Source organism: Narcine bancroftii, chromosome 5, assembly GCF_036971445.1.
Source record: "Narcine bancroftii isolate sNarBan1 chromosome 5, sNarBan1.hap1, whole genome shotgun sequence".
Classification (NCBI taxonomy): domain Eukaryota; kingdom Metazoa; phylum Chordata; class Chondrichthyes; order Torpediniformes; family Narcinidae; genus Narcine; species Narcine bancroftii.
The window spans coordinates 116,193,809-116,214,637 of NC_091473.1; the positions used below are offsets into that span (position 1 = coordinate 116,193,809).

The 20,829-nt window shown below is 40.8% G+C and overlaps 1 protein-coding gene across 7 annotated transcripts in view; it reads left to right on the plus strand.

The window, feature by feature from the left end:
- slc6a9 (solute carrier family 6 member 9) overlaps positions 1-20,829 on the plus strand; it is a 292,380-nt gene that overhangs the window by 126,213 nt on the left and 145,338 nt on the right. Inside the window, exon 1 of one of the 7 annotated variants that reach the window (XM_069938849.1) lies at positions 6,305-6,369. The exons of the other annotated variants lie outside the window; for them this stretch is intronic. The gene's annotated coding sequence lies outside the window, so the exon portion shown is untranslated. Of the gene's footprint in view, positions 1-6,304; positions 6,370-20,829 lie in introns of those variants that run through there. 7 annotated transcript variants of the gene reach the window in all.

The window sequence follows — 20,829 nt, forward strand, 5'->3', positions numbered from 1 at the left end:
TCTATGTAGGAGAAGAATAGCCTTGTAACAGGATCACAGATGCAGCATAAGAAGGTGCAGCAAATTCAGTCATAAAATGATAATGATGAAAAGAGGATTTTCAGTCCACAGTGTTATCAATTACCCATCCACACTAATCCCATCCACCGTGTTATCAATTACCCATCCACACTAATCCCATCCACCGTGTTATCAATTACCCATCCACACTAATCCCATCCACCGTGTTATCAATTACCCATCCACACTAATCCCATTCACCGTGTTATCAATTACCCATCCACACTAATCCCATCCACCGTGTTATCAATTACCCATCCACACTAATCCCATTCACCGTGTTATCAATTACCCATCCACACTAATCCCATCTACCGAGTTATTAATTACCCATCCACACTAATCCCATTCACCGTGTTATCAATTACCCATCCAAACTAATCCCATTCACCGTGTTATCAATTACCCATCCACACTAATCCCATCCACCGTGTTATCAATTACCCATCCACACTAATCCCATCCACCGTGTTATCAATTACCCATCCACACTAATCCCATTCACCGTGTTATCAATTACCCATCCACACTAATCCCATCCACCGTGTTATTAATTACCCATCCACACTAATCCCATCCACCGTGTTATCAATTACACATCCACACTAATCCCATTCACCGTGTTATCAATTACCCATCCACACTAATACCATCCACCGTGTTATCAATTACCCATCCACACTAATCCCATTCACCGTGTTATCAATTACCCATCCACACTAATCCCATCTACCGAGTTATTAATTACCCATCCACACTAATCCCATTCACCGTGTTATCAATTACCCATCCAAACTAATCCCATCTACCGTGTTATCAATTACCCATCCACACTAATCCCATCTACCGTGTTATCAATTACCCATCCACACTAATCCCATCTACTGTGTTATCAATTACCCATCCACACTAATCCCATTCACCGTGTTATAAATTACCCATCCACACTAATCCCATCTACCGTGTTATCAATTACCCATCCACACTAATCCCATCTACCGTGTTATCAATTACCCATCCACACTAATCCCATCTACTGTGTTATCAATTACCCATCCACACTAATCCCATTCACCGTGTTATAAATTACCCATCCACACTAATCCCATTCACCGTGTTATAAATTACCCACCCACACTAATCCCATCTTTCTTTGCTTGGCTTCGCGGACGAAGATTTATGGAGGGGGTAAAAAGTCCACGTCAGCTGCAGGCTCGTTTGTGGCTGACCAGTCCGATGCGGGACAGGCAGACACGATTGCAGCGTTTGCAAGGGAAAATTGGTTGGATGGGGTTGGGTGTTGGGTTTTTCCTCCTTTGCCTTTTGTCAGTGAGGTGGGCTCTGCGGTCTTCTTCAAAGGAGGCTGCTGCCCGCCAAACTGTGAGGCGCCAAGATGCACGGTTTGAGGCGTTATCAGCCCACTGGCGGTGGTCAATGTGGCAGGCACCAAGAGATTTCTTTAGGCAGTCCTTGTACCTTTTCTTTGGTGCACCTCTGTCACGGTGGCCAGTGGAGAGCTCGCCATATAATACGATCTTGGGAAGGCGATGGTCCTCCATTCTGGAGACGTGACCCATCCAGCGCAGCTGGATCTTCAGCAGCGTGGACTCGATGCTGTCGACCTCTGCCATCTCGAGTACCTCGACGTTAGGGGTGTGAGCGCTCCAATGGATGTTGAGGATGGAGCGGAGACAACGCTGGTGGAAGCGTTCTAGGAGCCGTAGGTGGTGCCGGTAGAGGACCCATGATTCGGAGCCGAACAGGAGTGTGGGTATGACAACGGCTCTGTATACGCTTATCTTTGTGAGGTTTTTCAGTTGGTTGTTTTTCCAGACTCTTTTGTGTAGTCTTCCAAATGCGCTATTTGCCTTGGCGAGTCTGTTGTCTATCTCATTGTCGATCCTTGCATCTGATGAAATGGTGCAGCCGAGATAGGTAAACTGGTTGACCGTTTTGAGTTTTGTGTGCCCGATGGAGATGTGGGGGGGCTGGTAGTCATGGTGGGGAGCTGGCTGATGGAGGACCTCCCATCTACTGTGTTATCAATTACCCATCCACACTAATCCCATTCACCGTGTTATCAATTACCCATCCACACTAATCCCATCCACCGTGTTATCAATTACCCATCCACATTAATCCCATTCACTGTGTTATCAATTACCCATCCACACTAATCCCATCCACTGTGTTATGAATTACCCATCCACACTAATCCCATTCACCGTGTTATCAATTACCCATCCACACTAATCCCATCTACCGAGTTATTAATTACCCATCCACACTAATCCCATTCACCGTGTTATCAATTACCCATCCAAACTAATCCCATCTACCGTGTTATCAATTACCCATCCACACTAATCCCATCTACTGTGTTATCAATTACCCATCCACACTAATCCCATTCACCGTGTTATAAATTACCCATCCACACTAATCCCATCTACCGTGTTATCAATTACCCATCCACACTAATTCCATCCACCATGTTATCAATTACCCATCCACACTAATCCCATCTACCGTATTATCAATTACCCATCCACACTAATCCCATCCACCGTGTTATCAATTACCCATCCACATTAATCCCATTCACTGTGTTATCAATTACCCATCCACACTAATCCCATCCACTGTGTTATGAATTACCCATCCACACTAATCCCATTCACCGTGTTATCAATTACCCATCCACACTAATCCTATCTACCGAGTTATTAATTACCCATCCACACTAATCCCATTCACCGTGTTATCAATTACCCATCCAAACTAATCCCATCTACCGTGTTATCAATTACCCATCCACACTAATCCCATCTACTGTGTTATCAATTACCCATCCACACTAATCCCATTCACCGTGTTATAAATTACCCATCCACACTAATCCCATCTACCGTGTTATCAATTACCCATCCACACTAATTCCATCCACCATGTTATCAATTACCCATCCACACTAATCCCATCTGCCGTATTATCAATTACCCATCCACACTAATCCCATTCACCGTGTTATCAATTACCCATCCACACTAATCGCATTCACCGTGTTATAAATTACTCATCCACACTAATCCCATCCACCGTGTTATCAATTACCCATCCACACTAATCCCATCTACCGTGTTATCAATTACCCATCCACACTAATCCCATCCACCGTGTTATCAATTACCCATCCACATTAATCCCATTCACTGTGTTATCAATTACCCATCCACACTAATCCCATCCACCGTGTTATCAATTACCCATCCAAACTAATCCCATCTACCGTGTTATCAATTACCCATCCACACTAATCCCATCTACCGTGTTATCAATTACCCATCCACACTAATCCCATCTACCGTGTTATCAATTACCCATCCACACTAATCCCATTCACCGTGTTATCAATTACCCATCCACACTAATCCCATCTACCGTGTTATCAATTACCCATCCACACTAATCCCATTCACCGTGTTATCAATTACCCATCCACACTAATCCCATCTACCGTGTTATCAATTACCCATCCACACTAATCCCATTCACCGTGTTATCAATTACCCATCCACACTAATCCCATTCACCGTGTTATCAATTACCCATCCACACTAATCCCATTCACCGTGTTATAAATTACCCATCCACACTAATCCCATCTACCGTGTTATCAATTACCCATCCACACTAATCCCATTCACCGTGTTATCAATTACCCATCCACACTAATCCCATTCACCGTGTTATCAATTACCCATCCACACTAATCCCATCTACCATGTTATCAATTACCCATCCACACTAATCCCATTCACCGTGTTATCAATTACCCATCCACACTAATCCCATCCACCGTGTTATCAATTACCTATCCACACTAATCCCATCCACCATGTATCAATTACCCATACACACTAATCCCATTCACCGTGTTATTAATTACCCATCCACACTAATCCCATCCACCATGTATCAATTATCCATCCACACTAATCCCATTCACCATGTTACCAATTACCCATCCACACTAATCCTGTCCACCGTGTTATCAATTACCCATACACACTAATCCCATTCACCGTGTTATTAATTACCCATCCACACTAATCCCATCCACCATGTATCAATTATCCATCCACACTAATCCCATTCACCATGTTACCAATTACCCATCCACACTAATCCCATCCACCATGTTATCAATTACCCATCCACACTAATCCCATTCACCGTGTTATCAATAACCCATCCACACTAATCCCATCAACCGTGTTATCAATTACCCATCCATACTAATTCCATTCACCAGTGTTATTAATTACCCATCCACACTAATCCCATCCACTGTGTTATCAATTACCCATCCACACTAATCCCATCCATGTTATCAATTACCCATCTACACTAATCCCATCCACCATGTTATCAATTACCCATCCACACTAATCCCATCCACCAGTTATCAATTACCCATCCACACTAATCCCATCCACCGTGTTATCAATTACCCATCCACACTAATCCCATTCACCAGTTCTGAAAGAATTCTTCTTCAGATTCCTTCTGCTAAACCTATGTCCCCTGGTTTTTGACTCCTGTGTTGAAATTTTCCCACCATACCCCACCTATGGCACTCATTTTATTTTATATCCTAACACTTCCCATTGGTCTCCTCTGCTTCCAGGAAAACAAGCCCATCCTATCAAGTCTCTCCTAAGTGAGATGAACTTTTCATGGAAAGTTTTCTTTTAATTTGTGCATAGGATATGGGTGTCATTGTAAGGCTAGCATCTCTTGCCCATCTCTCTCCTGAATTGATGCCACCTCTGTGATGTGTCAGGTGACGAACAGGGTTGTCTACCTTCTATGTACATCAAGGAAACATAACTGCAGGAGTTCCTCAATGAAAGAAGAGTGGGTAGGGAAATTGGAAAGGTGCACTACACATTATCAATTTTAACAGTGTTATTGAGGAATAGCAGAGGAATATTCAAGGATTAACAGCAAAAAAAAACACACACACAGAACCCACTTACTTTACAAATGTAGAAATGAATAAAAATACTAGCTTAATATTTTTAGCAATTTGTGCTTAAGCACCAGGATTCTCTGCTACTTAAAATAATAGGATTGTTTGAGATTACTTTAGGAAATGTGCTTGTTTTAACTGATTTAATTTCCACAAAAGTCAAAGTGTAGCTGAAGAACACATTCCATTGTGGGTCTGATGGCGGAGCTGATGGCAGGAGATTACAAACTGGACAGAGGTAATAGAATGCACATATCCTGGCACAAACCTATTTTATGAACAGTTGTGTAGAGATTCCACTCAGCAGTAACAATGGGTTCAATGCTTATCAGGAACATAAATTTTTTGCAGGGCCTAACAGGATTGAAGTGAGGATGTTGCTTCCCCTGGGTGGGACATCTGGAGTTGGGTTACAGGCTAAAAATAAGGGAAGATAGAAAGAATTTTTTAATGCAAAAGCCAGTGAAACATTACCTAAGATCACTAGAAATATTCAAGACAGGCAGGTATGTATCCTCCTTCAAAAAATGTGCCTTCCTCTCTACGATCAACTCAGCCCTTACCTGCATCTCCTTTGTTTCTCACTGATCTGTCATGATTCCCGTAGTCATAAAAAGGACAGGATTCCTCCTGTCCTCCCCTACCACCCCAGGAGCCTCTGCATCCAACATACTATCCTCCGCAATTTCCGCCACTTATAACATGATCCCACCATCAGACTCATCCTTCCCTCTCCTCTCCTCTCCATCTTCCGCAGGGTCTGCTCCCTCCGTGACCCCCTTCTTCCATGCTTTTCTTCCCACTAATTGCCCCCTTGGTACCTCACACATGTGATCACAGGAAATTCTACACGTGCCCATACCTCCTTCACCACATTTGGGTTCCCAAACCATCCTTTCAATAGAAGCAATGCTCTGCTTGTGAATCTGCAGGGGTCATTGACTGAACCTGGTGCTCCATTCTGGCCTCCTCTACATCCAAGAGACTGGATGCAGACTGCAAGTTTGTTTCATTAAGCACCTTCACTCTGTCTGCTGCAATAGAATGGACCTCCCAGTGGCCAACCATTTCAACTCAAAGACCAAATGTCTCTCCATGCCCTCATGCATTAGTAAACCAAAGCCACCCACAAATTGGAGTCCATCTGTCAACAAGTTGCTTTAACTTGGGACAAAATCTGCTGTGATAAATAACACTGGACAACAATTTTTTTCAGAAGGTTTGCTTCCTGGAAAAAAAGAATTAAGATAGACAACTGCAAGCTGAAAACAAAGGTAATTTCAGATTTGCTGTATCACGTAGGAAGTTAGAGAATTTTGGAAATTATTGCATTTAGCCTGTTTAATCACATAATGATACTGACACATTGCATTAGTTCATCTGAGCTAAAAATGTTTTCCCACTGATTTACGATTGTACTCAGCATCTGATGCTTCTCGTGTCAGTATCCAACAATAGTCGGCCAGGATTGATAGATTCCATTCGCTTTTCCATGGTCGCAATATCCTGGTGAAAACTTTCACCATGCTTATCACTGACGGCACCAAGATCAGCAGGGAAGAAGTCCAGGTGCAAATTAATTTTCAGTGACATGTCATACTTCATGGTTTTCTATGTTTGAAGCGTGTCGTCAATCAGCTGGATGTATTTTGGTGCTTGGTAGTTGCCAAGAAAATTCTCAACAACATCTTTAAATGCCTTCCATGCTATTTAAGCCTCAGACAACATTTGTATAGTACCTTTCCAAGCAAGCTTGGACTGACCAAAAGGCTTGCTTTGTGGGCAATATACTAGTAGAGACAGTATGACAGGAAATCACAAAATCAGGTTATACCTAAAAAGCGGAACATGATTGGACATGTTTAATGTTATTTTCATGAGTCCCCAAATTCATAAAATATACCCAAGTGTTCAGGAAGCAAAATCTTTGTTGTCCAGTGTAATAGATGTATGTTTCTAGAGCAGTGGTTCTCAACCTCTTTCTTTCCACTCACATTAAGTAATCCCTAAGCCATAGGTGCTCTGTGATTAGAAAGGGATTTATTAAGGTGGTATGTGGGTGGGAAGAAAAAGGTTGAGAACCTTGAGGGAACCTTAGACTGCTGTAGTTTCCCCTTTTTTCAACTGTGGCCTTATAAAAACCACCTGCATGAATGAAGCATGAAATAAATTAAACTGACTTCTGTTGCTTTAGTGGTAGCAAACATTTAAAATTGCCATGTCATTTTCTCCTCCTGTGCATGTGATGTCATTAAAAAAAATTTGGTTGGTGATACCTGGTTACACTATGGCTACTTCCTGCCAGGCACCTGATTGTATCCCAATTTAAACATCACTTCAGTCTGTTAAGACCAATAATCAGATATTAGATTGCAAGACACAACAAAAAAAATCTGCTTGAAAAATTCAACATGCATCAGTGGAGAAAAATAGAAGAACAATGTTTTAGGGGCAAAACAGTAATGAACACTTTGGACATGTTCATGGTTTTGTGAGTGAAGGCTATTGAGGGTCACATTCCACTCAGAAAGTCAGGGGCCAACTCTCAACATGACCTGAAACAAGAAAGTCCGCAGACACTGGGATTGTGGTTAATACATAAAAAAGCTAGGGTAACTCAGCAGGGCCTACTGCATCCAGAGGAGGCTAATATATAAAACCAACGTTTTAGACCTGAGACCCTCGTCAACGAATGAGGAAAAAGCATGCAGACGCGTAAATAAAAAGGCAGGGGGAGGAGCACAGGTCAACAACCAAAAGGCCATATACGGCATGGATAGGATTGCAGGAGAGAAAAACTGAGAATTGATCTGGAGAGAGATAACTCTGTGAACGAAAGACAGAAGGAAAGGAGACTGGGATGGGGAAAGATTGAGATGGGGCTGGGGGAATAACAGAAACTAGAGAGGTCACTGTTAATACCATATCCGATTGGAGGAAGTCCGATCAGAGCATGAAGTGTTGTTCCTCCAATGTGTGGATGGTCTTAATTTGGTAGTACAGACACGTTGGCATAGGAATGGGGCGGGGAGTTGAACTGGGTTGCCATTGAAAAATCTCTGCTATGACACTAGACAAAAGTTACTCAACGAAGCAATCTCCCAGTCTGCAACTAGTCTCTCGATGTGGGGGAGGCCACAGCTGGAGCACTAGATGCAGTAGATAACCCCTGCAGATTCACATGATGTTACTTCATTTGGAAGGACACTTTGGGGCCCCGAATGGTGGGTGGTGAGGGAGGAGGTGTGGGTGCAAGTGTAGTATTTCCTGTAGTCACAGAAAATTTACTGCTACTCTTGTACTAATTGTAGACCTGATTGATCTCAGGTAGCACATTATTATGGGGAAGGATTCAATAGCTAAAAGCTATTAATAATAATGATTGCTTAGTTTAGGATATACTAAATTAATTGGCCTGAGGTCAGTGTGACTAAACACCTCTTCTAAGAAGTCTGAGGAGATTTGGCATGTCATCGTATACTCTATCAGACTTCAACAGGTGCACTGTGGAGAGTATACTGACTGATTGCATCATGGTCTGTTTTGGGAATTAGAGTACCTAGGAAGTAGAAAGTTGCAGAAAGTGGCAAACATAGTGTTACGAACCACACATAACGTGCAGCAATAGACAATGGAACAGACAATGTTTAATTTTAAAACACCAACTTTATTTCTTACTCTTAAACTAGAGTCTTAACTCTTAAAATATCCTTAACACTAAATCTATCCCCAACTATACGCGTGTGTGTGTGTGTGTGTGTGTTATACTCACGCTATTACAGTCCAGGCAAATATCTAGAAAGTAGCTTCAAAGTTCAGTCTTTCAAATTCACTGTTGAAGCGCAGGCCTTTGAAATTTGATGCCCAGAATTAATGATGAACCGATGGGAAGAATGGAGTTGCGGCTGCTACAGACTCAGGAATTCTTGTTTTGCCTTTGAAGAAATGCCCATCCACACGAACTGTGGTCATAACACTCCTGGTCCTTTTGTAGGCGAGACTCAAACTGGACGGACGGCCTCCACGAAGCTTCCAAGACCCTGCCATCGGTCTCTCCAAGTGACCTTCACTGTTAGTCACACTCAAAATGAAGCAATTTGCTTCACAAAAGACCTTCCTGGTACAGGTCAATCCATCGAAAAGGCCCAGTCATTCACAGAGAATGCTTTGCTCTGAATTCCATAAAAATGGCTGACCACAAGAGCTGCTTCAAACACCTGTTTTCTCTTCAGTGATCAAAATGGTTCTCCCTTGCAAAATCACAATGTCCTTGCAAATGTATCAAATCTGGAACAGACTGTGACAAACCTTCCCTCAGTTCATCCAATGTATCGAATAGTCACTGGGTTGTGACTTGTGATGCTGCTTGTGTGAAATGTTAAATGTTAACTGGCCATTCAGTTCCTCCTGTCTATACTATCCCTTACAGTGATAATCCAATTTTACTATAACGGGATCTTGTAATAATAGCCAAATCCAACATGGGCACTAACGTCACATCCATCAGACCATCGAGTATTCCCTGCTATTTAATCATGAGCTGATCTATTTTTCCTCTCAGACCCCCTGTCCGGCCTTCTCCCCATAGCCTTTGATGTCCTGGCTAATCAACAAGCTATCAATCTCTGCCTTTGCACCCAATGACTTGGCCTCCACTGAAGACCTTTGTGAGGCACTGCCTCAAGAAGGCAGCCAACATCATCAGGGCAGCACAGTTAATGTCGTGGGGTGGTATGGTTAGTGTGGTGGTTAGCACCAGCGACCTGGGTTGGAATCCAGCACTGTCTGTAAGGAGTTTTTGTATGTTCTCCCCATGTCTGAGTGGGTTTTCTCTGGGCACTCCAGTTTCCTCCCACCCTTCAAAAACATACAAGGGTTGTAGGTTAATTGGGGTATTTGGGTGGCACGGACTCGCGAGTTGAAGGGTCTATTACCATGCTGTATGTTTAAATTAAAAATTAAAAATGAAGGGCCTCCAACACACTGGATACAATATCTTCTTGCTGCTCCCTTCAGGTCAAAGGTACAGAAGCCTGAAGTGAGTAAGAATATCAGTGCCTTTGTGCTTGTGTGTATGACCATGAACTAATTATCATTATCCTCTTATGTTGTAGAGGCATACAAATCAGGAGTTTCCAGGTTTGATTGAACTTACCTGGATGCAATGAAACAAAATCTCTGTGTCCTTGGCAACCTGTTGCACTTCACTACTAAATCAACAAATATACACATGAAGAACAAGTAAATAAAGCCCTCAGAAACTCCCCTCCTTCTCTGGTATTAATATTGCAGTTAGCCAACTTATTTGCATGCATATTTAGCCCCATAATAATGTGATTCACTCTGCTGTTCAAAATGACAAACATGCCAATTCAGCATGAAACCAATTCAAAAGAAAGATTCCAGCCTTGCCTTCAAAGGGTGGTGAAATAATATTTAAGAGTATGGAGAGAGAAAAGTAAGGAAATGTTGCAATCCATGAAAATCCTTTGAAGTGCTGGATGGAAGCACAGAGCGAGGTTGCTCGAAGTTGGCACAAGGGCCACAGCTTTTCTTAAATGTATTTTCATAATTTGGACAACGTACAAGGCACAATTTCTAAATTGGCATTGAATACTGTAAGAAGTGTAATTGTGAACCCAAGGGTGATAAAGGCAGGCTGGTGCAATGAGTGGCTATGATTTGGAACACACTGCTTTTGAGAATTGTTGTGGCAGATTCATCTTGTTGCATTCTGAAAGAAGGTGGATATGGATGTGAAAGAATTAAAATTGCAAGCCAATAGGGACCAGTCAGATAGTTTTACAATTAAATGGTACAAACTCAATGGGCTAAACAGCTCCTTCTTTGCTAATGACCATTCAATTATTCTCTAAGTAACATGTCAGCATTTAGTGGCAGATGAAATTTATTTGCTGACATATGTGAAATGGTGCAATGTGGGAGGAAAAGTAAAAAGTATAATTGTGAGATGTGCACAAGTCCGCACACTCAGTTGGGAGAGGCAGGGCAGATTGAGAAAGTGCTCAAAAGTGTTAGGGGGAAATCTGGATTTTATAAAGAGAAGTAAAGAGTAACAGAGCAATGAAGACATGCTGAGTTAATTATGAAATACTTGCGTGGCTCATTCCAGATGCCACATTTTTGGAAAGTGTGAAGAGAGTTATTAAACAGTTGAGAGATTTTAGTCATTTGGATAGGTTAGAGAAGATGACGGGTCTCAATGGCAACAAAAGAATTTGAGTGGGGATATGAATCATGTATCATATTGTCACCAAGTGACAAGAGAGAAATATTCGCATTGGCGGAGGAATAAGAACCAAGGTATAGACGACACTTTCCAAGTTCTAATATTTCCCAATTTCAAAATATATAATCTTCAAAGAGACGTGAGCGACAATATTCTGAATTACTATCTTATTAATCCAATAAACCAAACTTTGTAATTGCAGCTTTAAGTAGCTTTAATTTGTTGATAAAATGGATAAACATTTTGCATAACTTCACATTGAGATTTTCATAATGATGAATAAACAAACCTTACTGGATAACGATATTCAACTTAAAACACATATAAGATAAAATAAGATGAATTAGATGAAATTAAGATGAATTTTAAAAAAAAGTATCTCAAGCTTACGGATCTTTCATTGATCGTCGAAGAATGAGACACAAGCTCTCCGTCCACCCAGATAGTATGAGATATGACATCATACTTACTATGGTAATACTACAAACAATACTTTCTTAAAGGGATAGGCATAAAATTAACAAAAATCAAAAACAAGATTTTTAACCTTTACATTCTGGCTCCTAATTATTATAATAAACATTAATGACTAATATATAATAATTATCATTACAGATACAAAAGTAAATATGGTAATTCGCACTTGTTGAACAAAACCTTTTTTGCCTGAAAATCCATGATTTTCCCAACCAAACAAGAATTTCTTGGTGCAGAATCGTCCATGATAATTACAGTGTCTCCAAATATAAAATTGCTTTTAGCTTTTGACTATTTTTGTCTTTCTTGTAATAATGAAAGATATTCTTCTTTCTGAAATTGACCCGGAGGCATTAAAGATTTAGATTTAAGAAGTAAGAGGTGATTCGGTGTAAGTGTCTTGATGTCATTTGAATCGACAGACATTTTTGTTATTGAATGACTATTTAAAATAGTTTCATTCTTGCACAATACTGTCTGAACATTGTCATCATTCAGTATTTTCTTGATTGATCTAATCATTCTTTCCCAAACACCTCCATGATGTGATCCTGTGGGTGGGTTAAATATCCAGTTAGTTTCCCTTTGAAGTAATACATCATGAATTTGATGTTGATTCGAATTTTGAATTGCTTTTCGTAACTCTGGTTGAGCTCCTGTAAGTTAGGTCCATTATCAGAACATCATTCTTTTACTTGACCACATCTGGTGATAAAATGTTGAAGAACATTAATAAAAGAGTCTGTATCAAATGATGATGCTACTTCAATATGAATTGCACTCATAGTCAAACAAGTAAAAATAGCTCCGTATTGTTTTCCAACACTTCTTCTCGTTTTACTTGCAAAGGACCAAAATAATCAACTCCCATGTATGTAAATAGGGGTTTATCAGCTGAAACACTGTCTTGTGGCCAAATCTGCCATTTGTTGTTGTCCAGGTTTAGCATTTGCATGTTGACATTGACACATTTTGATATAATTCTTTTGATCAATTTTGAAGCACCGAGTATCCAATATTTCTGGTGCAATTCTGTTAACATGTGATTACAACCACCATGACCTGTTTTTTTAATGTATATGTTGAACAATCTATTCAGAGATGTGAAATTCCTTCGCTAATATAATTGGATATTTCATTTCTTCTGGCATTATTGCTTCTTCCAATCTTCCTCCTACTCTCAATAGCTTCTTTATCTTCCAGAGCAGGTCTTTTCTCCAACCACTCATGTTGTGTCTCGATAGTAGTCAAGCCTGCTTGCACCTTAGCATGCATAGCTGATATGCTTGAAGTACGCGAAGCTGCTCTAGATACCTTTGAAGACTGATGATCTTCCTATACTCATAACCTTGGAAATACTATAATCAGGATACACATCTGAACTTCCAGACACCGCTAATTGAGTTTCTATCTTCTGACTTTTACTTGATACAGCATCAGTGGGGCTTTGCAACATACATTCATCTGTTTCAGTTCCACTAACCTTTAAGTCAGCAAATGAGGCCTGCTGTGCCTTACCAGAGTCTTCTTCTTGCTTGGTAGTTAAAGCTGCTTCTTCAATGTTGACTGGCTCCTGCCAAGCATCGTCGGTCCACCTTGCTGGCTCAACTCACGACCAAACAGTTCTTTGAGAGGAGCTGTTTATTCAAGGTCTTTAGCCCGACGAGACTTCTTCTTCATTTTGGATTCTTCATACTGCAGCCTGTCTTCCCCTGGCTTCCTGGTTCCTGGGAGCTGTAAACAAATGTGTATCTTGCTGGGTCCATTTAAGAGGATTTCTCTGGCTGAATTGTCTCTCTGTTCTGCACACAAATGTTCTTATCAGTTGTTTTTAAAACTCATTCTTCTGGGCTTCCTGCCAGATTCTGGCTGTTAGCATTGACTTATCTCTTCAAGTTCACAGGTGTCCGGCCAGACCTGGCTCAATTTCAAACTGCGCAATTACAGACAACATAGACATATTCTCACAGAAATCTGGATTTCTTGTTAAGGCTAAAATGCTTAAATGCTTTTAACAAGTTGAGTCCTTTCAGACAAATTTTATGAGACTTTCTTCTAAACAAATTTCACAATCATAATTTTTTTGAATAAAAATATAGATAACACTTTCCAAGTTCTAATATTTCCCAATTTCAAAACATGTCATCTTCAAAGAGATGTGAGTGACAATATTCTGAATTACTATCTTATTAATGTAATAAACCAAACATTGTACTTGCAGATTTAAGTAGCTTTAATTTGTTGATAAAATGGATAAACATTTTGCATAACTTTGCATTGAGATTTTCATAATGATGATTGAACAAAGCGTACTGTATAATGATATAATGATATTCAACTTTAAACAGGTATAAAATAAAATAAGACAAAATAAGATGAATTAAGATGAATTCAAAGAAAAATGTCTTGAGCTCATGTATCTTTCATCGAAGAATGAGATACAAGCTCTCCATCCACCCAGATATCATATGATGTCATAGTCACTATGGTAACACTACAAACAATACTCTCTTAAAGGGATAGACACAAAATTAACAAAAATTAAAAAAAAAAACACAAGGTTTTAACCTTTACACAGGGGTATAGAGTTTTGCATCTGGAATCAAGCCCTTTGGTGCTACTTACCTTCCAGCCACAACATTTTTCCCATGCATTTAGACCTGTCTAAATGTCTTTTAAACATTGTAATTGTACCTGCTTCTCCCACTTTCTTTTTCCATATACTAACTTCCTTCTGTGTGGAAAAATTTGTCTCCCAGGTGCCTTTTAAATCTTTCCACTTTCACCTTAAACCTATTCTCTCTACCTTCTGATTCACCTCCCATGGATAAAAGACGGTGCCCATTCACCTTATCTATGCCCTTCATGATTTTAAATACTATGAGGTCACCTCTCAGTCTTCTACATTCCAGGGACAAACATCTCAGCCATGTCAGTCTCTGCATATACATCAATCCCTCCAGTTCTGCTAACATCTTTGCATTGAAGATAATTTGCAAAAGAAACAAGGAGGAAGGAATAAAGGAAGTTTTTTTTTTACACACACAGCAAAGTGTCTGGAATGCATTGCCAGTGTAATAGTGGAAGCAGATTTTTTCTGTTCTCACTGCTACCATCAGGAAAGAGGTTTAGGTGCCTCAAAGCTCACACCACCAAGTTCAGGAACAACAGCCACCCCTCCACCATCTTATGCACTTGATTTTTTTTTCCTCTCTGAACCACACAGTCAATTTGTTTACATTTCTTCATTTGTTTACTTGTGCACATTGAGCACAAATTTTTTTTTGCACTTGTGATGCATGGTTAATTCTGCCTGTCCTGCAGGGAAAAAGAATCTCAGGGTTGTATGTGATGTCATACATGTACTCAGACAATAAATCCAAGTGGCACAATCTTAGACAGGGACCACACAATGCCAAGATTTCAGATTGACACTAAATCTTTAGATTGTGATGGTAATCCATGAGCGAACCCCACATCATTTGAAATTTAATATTTGACTCATCGATCTTTCTTTAATTTTTTTTGTTTTTCTTTTATTATGTTCTATTTTATTATCTTGAATGTGCATTGGAACTTGTACTTATGATCATTGCTGTAACTTTTTCTGATCTTGTAGCACACTTCATAATTGTAATGTAAAAAGTCAATTAAAATATTTTAAAAAGAAAGACAATAAATCTGAATGTGAGAGTTAATACTTATTGCTCAAAAAGAAGCTGGTTGAAATAACTAAAAGGATAGAATTTATAGACCAATGAAGAAGGGGTGAAGAACGAGACTAGCTGGAATTACTCATACATAGAGTCAGTACCAAACTGGCAGATTGAATTGCCTCTTCCTGCTTGAACCACTTTGTGATTCTGTGAAGAAAGCACCTGCAGTTGCAGATCAAGAGTAGCATGAACATGAGGTTAATGGGCAGAGAGTGAAAGAGTAATAGATTAAAGATGGAATAAGAGATGTAGTGGTGTCATGTTAACTGTTTGCTGTATCTCAGCTGAGCCTAAAGTAGAATGGAATTTTCCATCCAGTACTGAGCTTCCCTTAGAAGATAAATATTGGAGCTCTGCCAACAAGAAGAAAAATTGAGAACAAAATAAGATTTAAAAGATTGCTTATGAAATTATTCTGAATCCTTAGCTGATATTTTTGAAGCATGATGCCCTTCTGACATCTGAAATTATCCCAACAGTTTATATGGAGAGAGCTAAATAAACTGGGTCTTTAACCCAAGGCTGAAGTCAATGCACAATCACTTCCAACAAGGTTCTGCTATTGATAAATTCACTGAAGTGGAATTAAGCATATCCATTAAATTAAAATAAAGGTAATTATATGGCACTGAGACATGTTGACAGACAAAATAAACAGTCCCTCTGGTGTTACATAGACAGACTAGTGAAATACAAGCAGGAAAGAACATGCACGTACAATAGAACCGAACATCACTGAAATTAAGCTGGAAAAGAAATAGATTCTATCAAGTGATATTATTTGTTAAATTTCAAGCTCTTTCACAAACCGATCAGATTCGCTTTCACATTTAAGTATACTTTCTTAATCCCACTATATATTTCCCTTTGTTTCTCTGCCACGCCCTCCCAAACAATCAACCTATACATGTTCAAAATAGATTGCCACATGAGATGGAGGAATTGCTAAGATTTGGTTTCCCTTTCCTTCCTTCACCCCAACAGCTCTTATTGTAGCAGAAGTCTGCCTGGCAAAGTGGGAGACTGAGAGTTGGATGCCATGAGGGAAAGCCCAGGCGTGTAGCCAATCAGCCACCGCTACATATTTCTTTTGATTGGGGTTCGTCAGCACTGTAAAAAATGCCAACGTTCAAAATACAGACTGGTTGCAAAGAAAGACTTGAAAGAGCTACGTTCTATACCAAGGCAAACTTTAATCATGCCATGGAGAATTTTGTTGTCACCGGTAAGGAGTGGTGACTAATACTGTGAAGTCGAGGAGCCTCCGTTCCTTCATACTCTTTGGTCTTTTTTTGTGCAATCAGCTGCCCGATCCTGAATGGGCACGTGCACATTAATTAGTCGACTGGAGGCGTTAGAGTTAGAGCATGAAGTCTGCTTTTGTGAATGACATGCAGCTTTGAGCAAAAGGAAACACAGCAGCTTATCAGCTGAGACAGGTGGAAGTGGTGAGTTCGTAAGCCTGAACAGTGTGGAGTGTTTGCTGAACAAGTTCTGCAGCTGACCATGACTTTTTGTAGTGATTGGGTCTTCCATATAACCATATAACCGTTTACAGCACGGAAACAGGCCATGTCGGCCCTTCAAGTCCGTACCCTTGGCATTCTGCCACACAAATTACATTTGCGTATTTTTCCATCAGCTCTCTCTTAGCTGTAAGGAGGGTATTCCCTGTGGTCTCACCTTTTAGTGGCATGATAGGTATATTTATTATTGAATAGGTGTTCCATGGGATGACAGAGGGGCATGAACTTCTATCAACGAATAACCCCTGCCTCTTGCCTATTTGATTATACAGAGGAATGAGATCCTTGAGAGATTGGTGAGAAGAATGAACTAACAGAGAATTATGGATCCGTCACAACGACCAAAATCAGTTATCAGTCTGAAGTAAAATATATGGTTAATTACTCTGCAAACAGTGTGGTTTAATTGTACTTCGTAACTGTAAACACAGCCAACTTCACCTCCTATTGATAATCATTTGTAAGTTCTTAATAGTTGCAATGAATCATTGTATCTTCACCAAGATCCTCCAAAAATAAATGAAATTATGCACATAGCTAATGTCCTTTGTTGGAAAGGGAATAGGAACAAACCTGCTGTCTTTAACTGCAGTGCACAACTTGGAGTCATTCCAAGTGTAAAGTTTTGCCTTGAGAGTTTGATAAGATTGTTCCTGCTTCAGTTGTTGTAGATTGTGATAATATAGGGCTGTTTGAACAACTGAAAAGTGGCAAAGCAGCAGGTATGGATGGAATCCCCCCAGAGGTCTAGAAGGCTGGCGGTAAAACTCTGCATGTCAAACTGTATGAGTTTTTCAAGCTCTGCTGGGACCATGGAAAGCTGCCTCAGGACCTTCGTGATGCCATCATCATCACCCAGTACAAAAACAAAGGCGAGAAATCAGACTGCTCAAACTACAGGGGAATCACGCTGCTCTCCATTGCAAGCAAAATCTTCGCTAGGATTCTCCTAAATAGAATAATACCTAGTGTCGCCGAAAATGTTCTCCCAGAATCACAGTGTGGCTTTCGCGCAAACAGTGGAACTACTGACATGGTCTTTGCCCTCAGACAGCTCCAAGAAAAGTGCAGAGAACAAAACAAAGGACTCTACATCACCTTTGTTGACCTCACCAAAGCCTTCGACACCGTGAGTAGGAAAGGGCTTTGGCAAATACTAGAGCGCCTCAGATGCCCCCCAAAGTTCCTCAACATGGTTATCCAACTGCACGAAAACCAACAAGGTCGGGTCAGATACAACAATGAGCTTTCTAACCCTTCTCCATTAATAATGGCGTGAAGCAAGGCTGCGTTCTCGCACCAACCCTCTTTTCAATCTTCTTCAGCATGATGCTGAAACAAGCCATGAAAGACCTCAACAATGAAAATGCTGTTTACATCCGGTACCGCACGGATGGCAGTCTCTTCAATCTGAGGCGCCTGCAAGCTCACACCAAGACACAAGAGCAACTTGTCCGTGAACTACTCTTTGCAGATGATGCCACTTTAGTTGCCCATTCAGAGCCAGGCCTTCAGCGCTTGACGTCCAGTTTTGCGGAAACTGCCAAAATGTTTGGCCTGGAAGTCAGCCTGAAGAAAACTGAGGTCCTCCATCAGCCAGCTCCCCACCATGACTACCAGCCCCCCCCCCCCCCCCCCACATCTCCATCGGGCACACAAAACTCAAAACAGTCAACCAGTTTACCTATCTCGACAAGGATCGACAACGAGATAGACAACAGACAACAGACTCGTCAAGGCAAATAGCGCCTTTGGAAGACTACACAAAAGAGTCTGGAAAAACAACCAACTGAAAAACCTCACAAAGATTAGCATATACAGAGCCGTTGTCATACCCACACTCTTGTTAGGTTCCGAATCATGGGTCCTCTACCGGCATCACCTACGGCTCCTAGAACGCTTCCTCCAGCGTTGTCTCCGCTCCATCCTCAACATTCATTGGAGCGACTTCATCTCCAACATCGAAGTTCTCGAGATGGCAGAGGCCGACAGCATCGAATCCACGCTGCTGAAGATCCAACTGCGCTGGGTAGGTAACATCTCCAGAATGGAGGACCATCGCCTTCCCAAGATCATGTTATATGGCGAGCTCTCCACTGGCCACTGAGACAGAGGTGCACCAAAGAAGAGGTACAAGGACTGCCTAAAGAAATCTCTTGGTGCCTGCCACATTGACCACCGCCAGTGGGCTGATATCGCCTCAAACCGTGCATCTTGGCGCCTCACAGTTCGGCGGGCAGCAACCTCCTTTGAAGAAGACCGCAGAGCCCACCTCACTGTCAAAAGACAAAGGAGGAAAAACCCAACACCCAACCCCAACCAACCAATTTTCCCTTGCAACCGCTGCAACCATGTCTGCCTGTCCTGCATCGGACTTGTCAGCCACAAATGAGCCTGCAGCTGACGTAGACATTACCCCTCCATAAATCTTCGTCCGCGAAACCAAGCCAAAGATAAAGACAGTGATTCCTTTAGATTCCCAATTTGTGACAATAGGAAGTATTGAGGAGAATTCTACACTGGCTCCTTCAAAGGAAACGTCAGGTATTGACCACACCTGGATAGACTGATGTCCACAAGAGCTGCGCTAAGAGTGTAGTTGCAATTAAAATTAATTGGACGTACTTGTGAAAGTTGTATTAAGTATATTTTTAAGGGAAAATGTAGCACATAATATGTAGAGAAAACCTTACAACAGTGGAGAGGCATGCAATGAGATAAACTTTAGTTTCTTCAGCTTATAGACCCCTATTTAAATTGTGTCAAGTGATGGTGAACTTCTGCTGAATGCAAAGACATGATCCTGCCGAGGTTATAGAATTGATTACCTATTTTCCTCAGAGAATGCACAAGGTGAGTTTTTTTTAGGAAAGTTGCACTTTACGCTTTGTTATTACCGAATCATGGAATTATTAGGGCATTAAACCTATTGCGAGTAGAGCAGCTCCAAATAGATCAATTCACCTATCCCATTTCCCAGCTCTTACCCCATATCCTTCATTGGTTCCTCTACAAGTTCCTTTTGTAAGTTGTGATTGAATCTGTTTCCATCATTCTGACAGCCAGTGACTTCCAGATCATAACTGCTCTTTGCAACACCCTTGCTGCGTACAGAGTTAAAAAATGCAGAAAGAATACATTTTTTTCAGTATTAAAAACATTTTCTCAAGGGTAGTTGAAGTGATGGTTCGTAACTATCAAGTTTCACTATTCGGGGCAACCCCTTGATTTGAAATATAGCTGTATCACTGCTCCTACCAGCTCATAACACAACTAAGCAGGTGAGTTTGATTTTCCAATTTAACCGAATTGGAATCCAATCTATTAATTTAAAAATCAAAAGCAGAATCTTCAATACAGCTTATTCCTGATGCTCAGTGGGTAGAATACCCCAGAATTTATGTTAGTTTGGTCACATATCTGGGCCCAGCATCAACAAGCACAAAATCGGCATTTAAATTGTTTCAGAATATTTACACGTTTACTGCTTTACCTCAAAAGAAGCTTCTGAAGCAACTTAAGCAGGACTACATTTGCTTTTAAGCCAAATTCACTTGACTCATTTTTCCGCTTGCAGAATCATTTTTGCTTCCTTACTTTCTCCCCCTTTGCTCTATTTTATACCCGGAGCAAAAATTCTTTTTAGTTCTTCAGTGGCAATGTATGAAGAGCAGAAAACATACCTTCCTGGAGAAGGAGCTCTTGATTCTCCTGACTGCACCGCATCTCTATTGTTTTGGCTGCTTGACCTTCATACATGGATGT